Raw genomic sequence first — 11,194 nt, forward strand, 5'->3', positions numbered from 1 at the left:
TTTCTTGTCTTTTTCTACTTCCTATGTAGATTAGATCCATGTATGTATCTTGTAGGTCCACATTGTTGTCTAGATCCTCTGGGATTGTGAATTGCAGGTTGGTTTTCTTTGTTTTATGAGTGAGTACATATTTGTCTGGGTTACCTCACTCAATATGAGGTTTTCTATATCCATCCATTTGCCTGCATTTTTTTTCTGCTGTATAGTACTCCATTGTGTAAATGTACCATATTTTCTTCATCCATTTTTTGGTCAAGGGGCATTTAGGTTGTTTCCAGGTTCTGGCTATGACAAACAATGCTACTATGAACATAGTTGAATACATGTCTCCGTGGTATGATTGAGCATCCTTTGGGTATGTACCCAAAAGTGGTATTGCTGGGTCTTGAGGAAGGTTGTTTCCTAATTTTCTGAGAAATCACCATACTGATATTCAAAGGGGCTGTAGCAGTTTTTACTCCTACCAGCAATGGGGGAATTTTCCCTTTACCCCACATCCTCTCCAGCAAAAGCTGTCATCAGCGTTTTTGACCTTGGCCATTCTTACATGTGTAAGATGAAATCTCAGAGTTGTTTTGGTTTGTATTTCTCTGATGGCTAAGGATGTCAAGCATTTCCTTAAGTGTCTTTCAGCCATTTTAGAATCCTCTGTTGAAAGTTCTCCGTTTAGGTCTGTACTCCAATTTTTATTGGATTATTTTTTCTTTTAATGACCAATTTCTTGAGTTCTTTGTATATTTTGAGTAGCATATCATCAGCCTTGTGTAATTTTTAATCCTGGATAACTGTACTACAGGCCACCTTCAATACTTATTTATTCAAGAATATTAACTTCTAGGGTATAAAACACCACAAATGTTGTTATTGTTAGAGATCAATTAGTTTATGAATAATTTGGATAATAATCATTGACTGAAGAACCCAAAACTATAATAATATCATTTCATTCTTCTTTTCCCTCCAAACCTTTTCACAAACCCCATTACTCTCTTTCAAATTCATAGCTGCTTTTTAATTAATTTCTAAAACATGAATATATGTATATGCTTCATGAATTTTGATGAGCTTTCCAGTAGGATGGAATGTTGCACCTCTCTTTAGAATCTAATGGTTAGATCATCCTGAGTTTTATTGAGTTTATTACAAGATGAAATAGTTTTTCTTTGAGCAAATTATCTTAGCTACATGATGGGACTAAGGAGGGAGTAAAGTAAATTGTGAGCTTGCATATATGATATATCAAAAATTTGATGTTGTCCTTCTTTGTGTGGATTTCTCTCACTTAATAGTATAACCTGGGTAGTTTTTAAATATTTCAATTTTACAATTCTAAAGATGGGCCTTTAAGATCAAGGAACTCCCACATTTTATATCTGACCAGAGTGTAATTGTGATTTCTGTTTCCTTTCATGGAATGATCAAGAAACATACACTGCCATCTTTCTTTCTGTCTGCTTTGAGATAAGGTCTTATTGTATACATCCTGGGTGACATAGATCATATAGTCCTCTTGCCTCTTCACCCTGCATCCTGGTGTTGACATTAAAGGTGTGTACCACCACAGTCATATGGCATTGTAATCTCTTTATAAGGGCATTCAGACCACCTACTATAATTTAACTTACTTAATTTTGTCCTTAATTACCTTTTGAAAATCCTGTTTCCTTGAAAATCACCTCATGGTCTTAGGATTTCCACTTGATAACAGAAAGTGCCACAGATATTGAAACCAGGGTAGATGAATAGATGTGAATGTTACCACATGAAACTAAGTTTTTAATACAAGGACAGAGCACAGCCAATGTAGATTCTCAAAACCATGTGTGTTTCATGATTATTACCACACTAATGTAGATGGCAAAAAATATGCCTCCTGCCCTTACATCTGACTGGGGGCATTTTTTTCAGAGCCTTGAGAGTCTTCCTTGAAAGATAATGTCCATGATTTAGACCAGGAGCTCTTGAAAGCTTCCTCATAGATCATAGATGTCAATTTTCAATCATTCCACTTGAGTTCGTTTCTTTCATGGCACCTTCTTGGAGAATATTGATGAAAAGGTCAACTCTATTAAATTATTATATTGAAACAAAATATTTAAGGCATATTGATAATATTAACACTATGACTCTTTATAGTATAAGGAAAAATAGATTTTTTAATATACATATGCATTTGTGTGTATATATATGAAGCTTTAATAACCCTATACAGTGTTGTTTGCATTTTTCTTGTTTACCAATGTTGTAATTTATAAGTAGAATGTGAAGAAGTAGAAGTGATGGAATGTGATGTTAAGATTTAAGAATAATTATAATGAAACTTCTGTAACATTTCGTAAAAAATAAGATGCCTAGTTTCCTTAAAAAGAAACTATTAAATTGTTCTTCTGCCACCTTGTGGCCACAGTAGGACACTTCAGCAAGTCAATTCCTGGATTTATTGGAAAACAACTGCATTCAGTCCTTTACTGTTATCCCTGGGACTCCTGCTATCTTCTGAAAGAATGGAACTGTGGAAGAGGGAAAGTGAAGGGAGAACTGGGAGGAATAGCGGGAGGGAGAATACATTTGTGATGTATGATAGATGAATAAATAAAAAAAATGTTTTTCCTATAGAAACCACAAGCCTACTCTGTATATATTGCCAGGGTATTTTATTACAATGATTTACTTATTACTCGAGTTTTAAAAAAAAGTGTTTTATAGAGAATTTTTACTGAACACTTCAGATATTTTGGAACTTTACTTTTTAATTATGGTCATTCTGAAAGACTGAGGACCTTAAAAGTCAGTTTGAGGCTTGCAACTTTGCAGTGATTTCGTTAGATCACACATAATTTAAAAACCAGTGATGGCAAATAAAATTGTAAAAATGCAGGAAGCACAGCAGAAGATTCACTAATATTTTTGATTACATTACAGATAGTGGTGAGCCACCATGTGGTTATTGGGAGTTGAACTTGTGACCTATGAAAGAACAGTCAATGCTTTTAATCTTTGAGCCATGCTGGAGGAAGGTCATTGGTTAAATAAAGAAACTGCCTGGTCCTGATAGGTTAAAACACAGATGGAAGGAGTAAACAGAAAAGAATGCTGGGAGGAAGACGAAGTGATCTCAGAGGCCATGCTCCCCTCTCCTGGCCAGACGTGATGAAGCAAGCCGTCAGGTCAGACATGCTGAATCTTTCCCGGTAAGCGCACCTAGTGGTGCTACACAGAATATTAGAAATGGGTTAGATCAATATGTAAGAGCTAGCAAATAAGAGGCTGGAACTAACGGGCCAAGCAGTGTTTAAAAGAATACAGTTTGTGTGTTGTTATTTCAGGGCATAAGCTAGCCAGGCGACCAGGAGCTGGGGTGGCAGGAACACAGTCCGCAGCTCCTACTACAAATGGCAGTTTCTATTCTTAGAGGATAACAGTCAAATGAAAGGATAGAAACTTAAATTGGTAATATGACTTTATCTTTACACCTCTTATTCATCCATATGCATATATGTCTGCTTACATATACAATCATAAGCATATACATATGAATGCATGTATATACATATAAAATACACATGTATATATATACAAACTATATATAATAAAATCATGTGGTTTGCCTTTTATTTTTAATTTTTGTCCCTAAACTTTTCAAATTTTAATAAAAATATATGTCTTTTTTCATATTTTACATATTAATTTAAATAAAATTATGGTGTTTTCTGCCCCTCTCTTTGCTATATCCCTACCTTGTCCATTCTCTCAACTCTTGACATATTCCCCTCCCTTCCTCTCAAATTCATGATCTCTTTTTAAATTATTGTTATACACATATGCATGCATAATAATGTAAATATGGTCTCCTTAACAATTACTTCAATTGCCTTCAAGGTTTAAATTACTATATTAGAATAAAAATAAAAATAATTAATCACATTTAAATGGACTGAATTTTTAAAATCATTCCTATGTAATATGATGGATACTAAAACTTCAGTTGATACAACCTTAACAATGCAGCATTAATTTATATTTACCATATTTCAAAGACAAAGTCAAAATCTTCATGAGATCAGATGTCTTGAAACATTGGATTATAAAAAGTACAAATTTCCCTTTAGAAATAACAAGGTGCTAATGGTAGTAGTTTAAATTCATTAATCCTGACTAACTTTTCTTTAACACAGTTTTCTATGGATACTTTCTAAAAGTTCAAGAATATGTGGAATCATGAAAGGAATTTGTAATATGCATCTGGTGAACATTGGTAATTAAAAAGACAACAAAACATCCTCTAGAGACTGTCTTTATTTCATCTGCAATGACTTTCAAGAACATGAGAAGGCATTCCTAATTAGTGAAATCTCCACCAAGGAAATTATTTGGAGTGTTACAAAACATCTGATTAAGGTCCTTGATAACTCCATCATGGTTGCTTTGGTATTTTCCAGGAAAGCACAGCAGATTACTTGTTCAGGTACAATTCAAAGTCTAGTTTTTGGCAAGTGAGAAGCCAGTACTTATCTAGTTTCTTCACAGTAATTGTTGTTTTGTCTAGAATGAAAGGTGTCACTAAAATAAATTAATCAACAGAAAAGTACTTACGGCATATTTTACGGAGCATATAATGATATAAAGGAATAAAATTTTTCCTACCAACTGAAGGAAATCAGACTCCTTTTGAAAAGTGACCCAAAAGTAAAGAAATAGTAGAATTAATAATATCAAGTATTAATATACCAAGGTCTGTGATTTCCAAGTTTCATATTTGTTGATGTAATAAAATACTGAGATAGAAAAAAACTAAGGTGAAAAGGGTTATCTGGCTTACCATTGCAGGTGCCAGTATAGGGAAGTTAAAGTATCTCATCCAGGAGGAGAGAAAAAGAGAGATCAGTAGGGAGGGAGAAGAATGAGAAGGAGAGAACAGAGCGAGAGAGGGAAGAAAAGAGAGAAAGAAGAGGAAGAGGGAGGAGGGAAGAAGGAAAGGAGAGAGGGAAAGAAGAGAGACAGGGATTCAGACAGAGGTACAGAGTGAGACACATGCACACACAGAGGCAGAGACAGAAGCAGATGTAGAGTGAGACAGAGTCAGAAAGAGAGAGAGAGAAACACACAGAGAGGTAGAGAGAGACTGAGAGAGACAAACACAGAGAGACATATAGAGGGTGGCAGAGAGACAAAGACAGAGACAGAAGAGAGAGAAAATAAACAGAAACATTCTTATTGATCAGCTAGTACTCTTACTCTTATGCAATCAAGGTTCCAAACCCAGGGAATAGTGCCTTTCACTTTCAGGTTGGGTCTTCCCATATTAGTTAAGGTAATCAAGATAATCCAGTAAGACATGCCCAGAGGCCAAGTGGATCGAGACAATCCCTTATTGTTGCAGAAGGCCAATTGTTGGTTTCCTGGCTGCACAGACTTCCAAAATAATCATAGAGAAACTGTATTAATTAAATCACTGCTTGTCCTATTAGGTCTGACTTTTATCAGCCAGCTCTTACATATGAATTTAACCCATTTTTAGTAATCTGTGTATCACATGGCTGTGGCTTACTGGATAAAGATCTGTCTGGCTCCAGCAGCGCTACATAGCTTCTCTCTGACTCTGCCCTTCTTTCTCCAGCATACAGCCTAGCTTTCCCCGCCTAGTTCTGTCTTTCCCTGCCATAGGCTCAAAGCAATTCTTATTCATTAACCAATAAAAGCAACACACAGACAGAAGGACCTCCCATACCATTTTCCCTTTTCTGTTTAAATACAGAGGAAGGCTTTAACTTTAACATATAAAATTACATATAACCAAACAGCTATCAAGCAAGAATTATAGTTACAATATTTATATCTACGTTATCTTTTAACATAACTAACAAAAACTATAACTACAAATTCTTTAATTACATCAAACATTCCAGAAGGATATGATATTACCTAAGTAAGCAGGTAGTACATTGTAAGCAACTTCCAAAACTCTAGCATTGACAGAGATATCTCATTGCCTGGACAGTCACCCAAAATTTTTCTCTACCATTGGAGCATCCATCTTCAGCCTATAGGCTCGTAGTATCCAGCAGACTTTTCCATGAAGCAAGAAATTTCTAAGACAGTTCTACCTATATTGGCAGATTGCCAGTCGTTTTCTTTTGTATCCTGAGGAATGTGTAGTAGAGTCTTTTATGAAGCAGGTACCCTGAAGGACCATCTCACCTTTAGGCAAGTTCAACAGTCATTTTTCCATGGGTCCTGCATGTTCAGTCAAGCAGTTCAGGCAAGAGCAGTTTCTTGCCCAAATGGCTTACCAACGCCATAAGGAGCCTCTTTAATATCCATTATCCTCTTGAAAAAGCTTGGCACTGCCAAGAACAGATGTATCTCACTATCATGAAAAGCTTTTAAACATTTTATTTATTTTTCCATTCAAAAATTTACGCTTTCCTCCTCCCATTCCCCTTCTGCTCCCCCACACCCCCTTCACCCTCCTCCTGCCTCCTTAAAAGAGGGCAGAGTTCCCTGCCTTGTGGGAAATCCAGGCCTAGGGAGGTATGCATCCAAATAAACTAGGGTACCAAAAAGCCAGCATGTGCAGTAGAAACAGGTCCCAGTCTTATTATTGATGGTTTCTCAGTCCGCCCCATTGGCAGCAACATTCAGAGAGTCCTATTTGAACACTCGCTCGTTCAATCCCGGTCCAGCTGGATTTGGTGGGCACCCATTAGATCAGGCACACTGACTCACGGTCATGACTTACTTGCTCAACTTCTCCCTCCTTCTGATCTTCTACTGGACCTAGGAGCTCAGTCCATTGCTCTGATGAGGATCTTTCTCTATCTCCATCAATCGCTGGATGAAGATGCTATGCTGATATTCAAGATAATCATCAGTATGATAGTGAGGCAAGGCCAGTTCAAGCACCCTCTGCTCTGCTGCCAAAGGACCTAGCTGGGGACGTCCCCATGAAAACCTGGCATTTCCTCTAGAGCCAAGTCTCTTGCCAACCCTAAAATGGCTCCCTTAATGTAGATATCTTCTTCCCTGCTCATATCCATCGTCCTCAATCTCCACCCTCCCACTCCCCCAAGCTCTCCCCAATCTTTCCCTTCTCCCTTCACTCTCCCACTCTCCCCTTCCCACAGGCACACCCCCTCCACTAACCCCACCCCCATGCTCCCAACCTTTGCCCGGTGATCTTGTTTGTTTCCAGCTTCCAGGAGGATCAATATATGTTTTTCTTTGGGTTCACCTTGTTATTTGGCTTCTCTAGGCTTGTGAGCAATAGGCTTAATGTCCTTTGTTTATGGCTAGAGTCCACTAATGGGTGAGTACATACCATATTCATCTTTTTGGGTCTGGCTTATCTCACTCAGGATAGTGTTTTCTATTTCCAACCATTTTCATGCAAAATTCAAGATGTCATTTTTTTTTAACCGCTGAGTAGTCCTCTAATGCTTATATATTCCACACTTTCTTTATCCATTTTTCCATTGAGGGGCATCTAGGTTGTTTCCAGCTTCTTGCTATTACAAATAATGCTGCTATGAATATAGTTGAACAAATACTTTTGTAGTATGATTGGGCATCTCTTGGGTATATTCCCAAGAGTGGTATTGTTGGGTCCTGACGTAGGTTGATTCCCAATTTCCTGAGAAACCGAAACACTGATTTCCAAAGTGTTTGCACAATTTTGCATTCCCATCAGCAATGGATGAGCGTTCCACTTACTCCACATACTCTACAGCATAGGCTATCTTTGGTGTTTTTAATTTTAGCCATTCTGACAGGTGTAAGATGGTATCTCTAAGTTGTTTTGATTTGCATTTCCCTGATCGCTAAAGAAGTTGAACATGACCTTAAGTGTCTTTTGGTCATTTGAACTTCTGTTGAGAATTCTCTTTTCAGTTTAATACCACATTTTTAATAGGGTTAATTAGAATTTCAAAATCTAGTTTCTTGAGTTCTTTATATATTTTGGAAATTAGACCTTTCTCTGATGCGGGGACGGTAAAGATCTCCTATTCAGTATGATGCATCTTTGTCTTAATGACCATGTCCTTTGCTTTAAAGAAGCTTCTCAGTTTTAGTAGGTCACATTTATTCATTGTTGCCCTCATTCACTGTGCTATTGGGGTTTTATGTACAAAGTGGTCTCCTGTGCCCATGTGTTGCAGTCTAGTTCCCACATTCTCTTCTATCAGGTTTAGTGTGGTCAGTTTTATATTGATGTCTTTAATCCACTTGGACTTGAGTTTTGTGCATGGTGATAGTTTTTTACAGGTTGACATCCAGTTATTCCTGCACCATTTGTTGAAGATGCTTTCTTTATTCCATTGTATAATTTTACCTCCTTTGTCAAAAATCAGGTGTTCATGGGGTTGTGTGTTAATATACAGGTCTTTGATTCAATTCCATTGATGTCTCAGTTTTTATGCCAATACCACACTGTTTTTATTACTGAAGCTCTGTAATAGAGTTTAAAGTCAGGGATGGTAATGCCTCCGGAAGTTTCTTTATTGTATAGGATTATTTTGGCTATCCCGAATCTTTTGTTTTCCATATAATGTTGATTGCTATTCTCTCAAGGTATGTCAATAATTTTGTTATGATTTTGATGGGAATTACATTGAATTTATAGATTGCCTTTGGTAGAGTTGCCATTTTTACTATGTTGATCCTACCCATCCAAGAGCATGGGAGATCCTTCCATTTTCTGGTGTCCTCTTCAATTTCTTTCTTCAAAGCCTTAATGTTCTTGCCAAATAGATCTTTCAGTTTCTTGGTTAGTGTTACCCAAAGATACTTTATGCTATTTGTGGCTATCATGAAAGGTGAAATTTCTCTGATTTCCCTCTCTGCTTCTCTATCCTTTGTGTATAGGAAGGCTACTGATTTTTTAGTTGATGTTGTATCCTTCCATATCACTGAAGTTATTTATCAGCTGTAAAAGTTCTTTCGTAGAGTTTTTGGGGTCACTGATGTACACTATCATATCATCTGCAAATAACAAAAGTTTGACTTCTTCCTTTACAATTTGAATCCTCTTGATCTCTTTATGTTGTCTTATTGCTATTGCTAGAACTTCAAGCCATATGTAGAAGAGATATGGTGAGAATGGACAGCCTTGTCTTGTTCCTGATTTTAGTGGAATGGCTTTGAGTTTCTCTCCATTTAATTTGATATTAGCTGTTGGCTTACTGTATATTGCTTTTGTTATATTTAGATATGATCCTTGTATCCCTAACCTCTCCAAGACCTTTATCATAAAGTGGTGTTGAATTTTGTCATATGCTTTTACAGCATCTAATGAAATGATCATATTTTTTTTCTTTCAGTTTACTTATATGATGGATTACATTGATAGATTTTTGTATGTTGAACCAGGTCTGCTTCTCAGGGATAAAGCCTACTTGATCGTAACGGATAATTATTTTGATGTGTTCTTAGATTCGGTTTGCCATTATTTTGTTGAGAATTTTTGCATCTATGTTCATGAGCGAGATTGGTCTGTAATTCTCTTTCTTGGTTAAGACATTGTGTGGTTTTGATATCAGGATAACTGTAGCTTTATAAAAAGAGTTTGGCAAACACTGTTCTGTTTCTATTATGTGGAACACATTAAGGAATATAGGTATCAGCTCTTAGAAGTTCTGGTAAAATTCTGCATTAAAACCATCTGGTCCTGGGCTTTTCTTGGTTGGGAGGTTTTTTTTTTTTATGACAGCCTCTATTTCCTCACAACTTATAGGTCTATTTAAATTGTTCACCTGGTCTTGATTCAATTTTGGTATATGGTATTTATCAAAAAACAAGTCCATTTCTTTTATATTTCTTTTATATTTTCCAACTTTGTGGCATATAGGCTTTTGTAGTAAGACCTAATGATTCTCTGAATTTCCTCAGTGTTTGTTGTTATGTCCCCCTTTTCATTTCTCTTGTTAATTTCTCTGTTTTCTCTCTGCCTTTTGATTAGTTTGCATAGGGTTTTGTCAATCTTGCTTAAAGAACCAGCTCTTTGTTTCATTGATTCTTTGGATTGTTTTTTGTGTTTCTATTTTGTTGATTTTAGCCCTCAGATTATTTCCAATCTTCTAATCCTTCTGGGTGAGTCTGCTTTTTTTTTCTAGAGCTTTCAGCTGTGCTGTTAAGTCTTTAATGTGAGCTTTCTCCATTTTTTAAATGTGGGCAGTTAGTGCTATAAACTTTCTTCTTAGCACTGCTTTCATAGTGTCCCATAGGTCTGGGTATGTTGAATTCAAGCAAGACTTTCATTTATTTCTTTATTTCTTCATTGATCCAGAGGTGGTTCAGTAGTTGACGGTTCAGTTTTCATGAATTTGTAGGCTTTCTGGGGGAAAATTGTTGTTAAATTCTAACTTTATTCCATGGTGATCCAATAAGAAACAGGTGGTTCCTAATTTTTTTTTTTTTGTATCTGTGGAAGTTCGCTTTGTTACCTAGTATGTGATCAATTTTCAAGAAGGTTCCATGAGATGCTGAGAAGAAGGTATATTCTTTCCTATTTAGGTGGAATGTTCTAAAGATGTCTGCTGAGTTCATTCGATTCATTACCTCTGTTAGTTCTCTTATTTCTCTGTTAGGTTTCTTTCTGGTTGGCCTGTCCATTGGACAGAGAGGAATGCTGAAGTCTCCGACTATTAGTGTGTGGGGTTTGATGTGTGCTTTGAGTTCTAGTAATGTTTCTTTTACATATGTGGATGCTTTTATATTAGGGGCATAGATATTCAGGATTGAGATTTTATCCTGATGAATTGTTCATGTTATGAGCATAAAGCATCCATCTCCATCACTTCTGATTGATTTTAGTTTGAAGTCAATTTTGTTAGATATTTATATAGCCACACCTGCCTGATTCTTAGGTCAGTTTGATTGAAAAACCTTTCCCCAACACTTTAGTCGGAGGTAATGTCTGTCTTCATGGTTGAGGTATGTTTCTTGTAAATAGCAGAATGTTGGATCCTGTTTTTTTATCCATTCTCTTAACCTGCTCCTTTTTATAGGTGAATTGGATCCATTGATATTAAGTGATATTAATAACCAGTGGTTGTTAACTCCGTTGTTTTTTTTTTTTTTTTGGTGTTAGAGTTTGTGTGTTTCTCCTCTTTGAGTTGTGCTGGTGGAGGGTTGTTAGATATCTATGTTATTGTGTGTATGTTGTTGGCTTTATTGGACTGTGATTTTCCTTTTAGTA

This window comes from Microtus oregoni, unplaced genomic scaffold, assembly GCF_018167655.1.
Source record: "Microtus oregoni isolate MIOR12 unplaced genomic scaffold, Mior012 000052F_ref0000163, whole genome shotgun sequence".
In the NCBI taxonomy this organism is placed as follows: Eukaryota; Metazoa; Chordata; class Mammalia; order Rodentia; family Cricetidae; genus Microtus; species Microtus oregoni.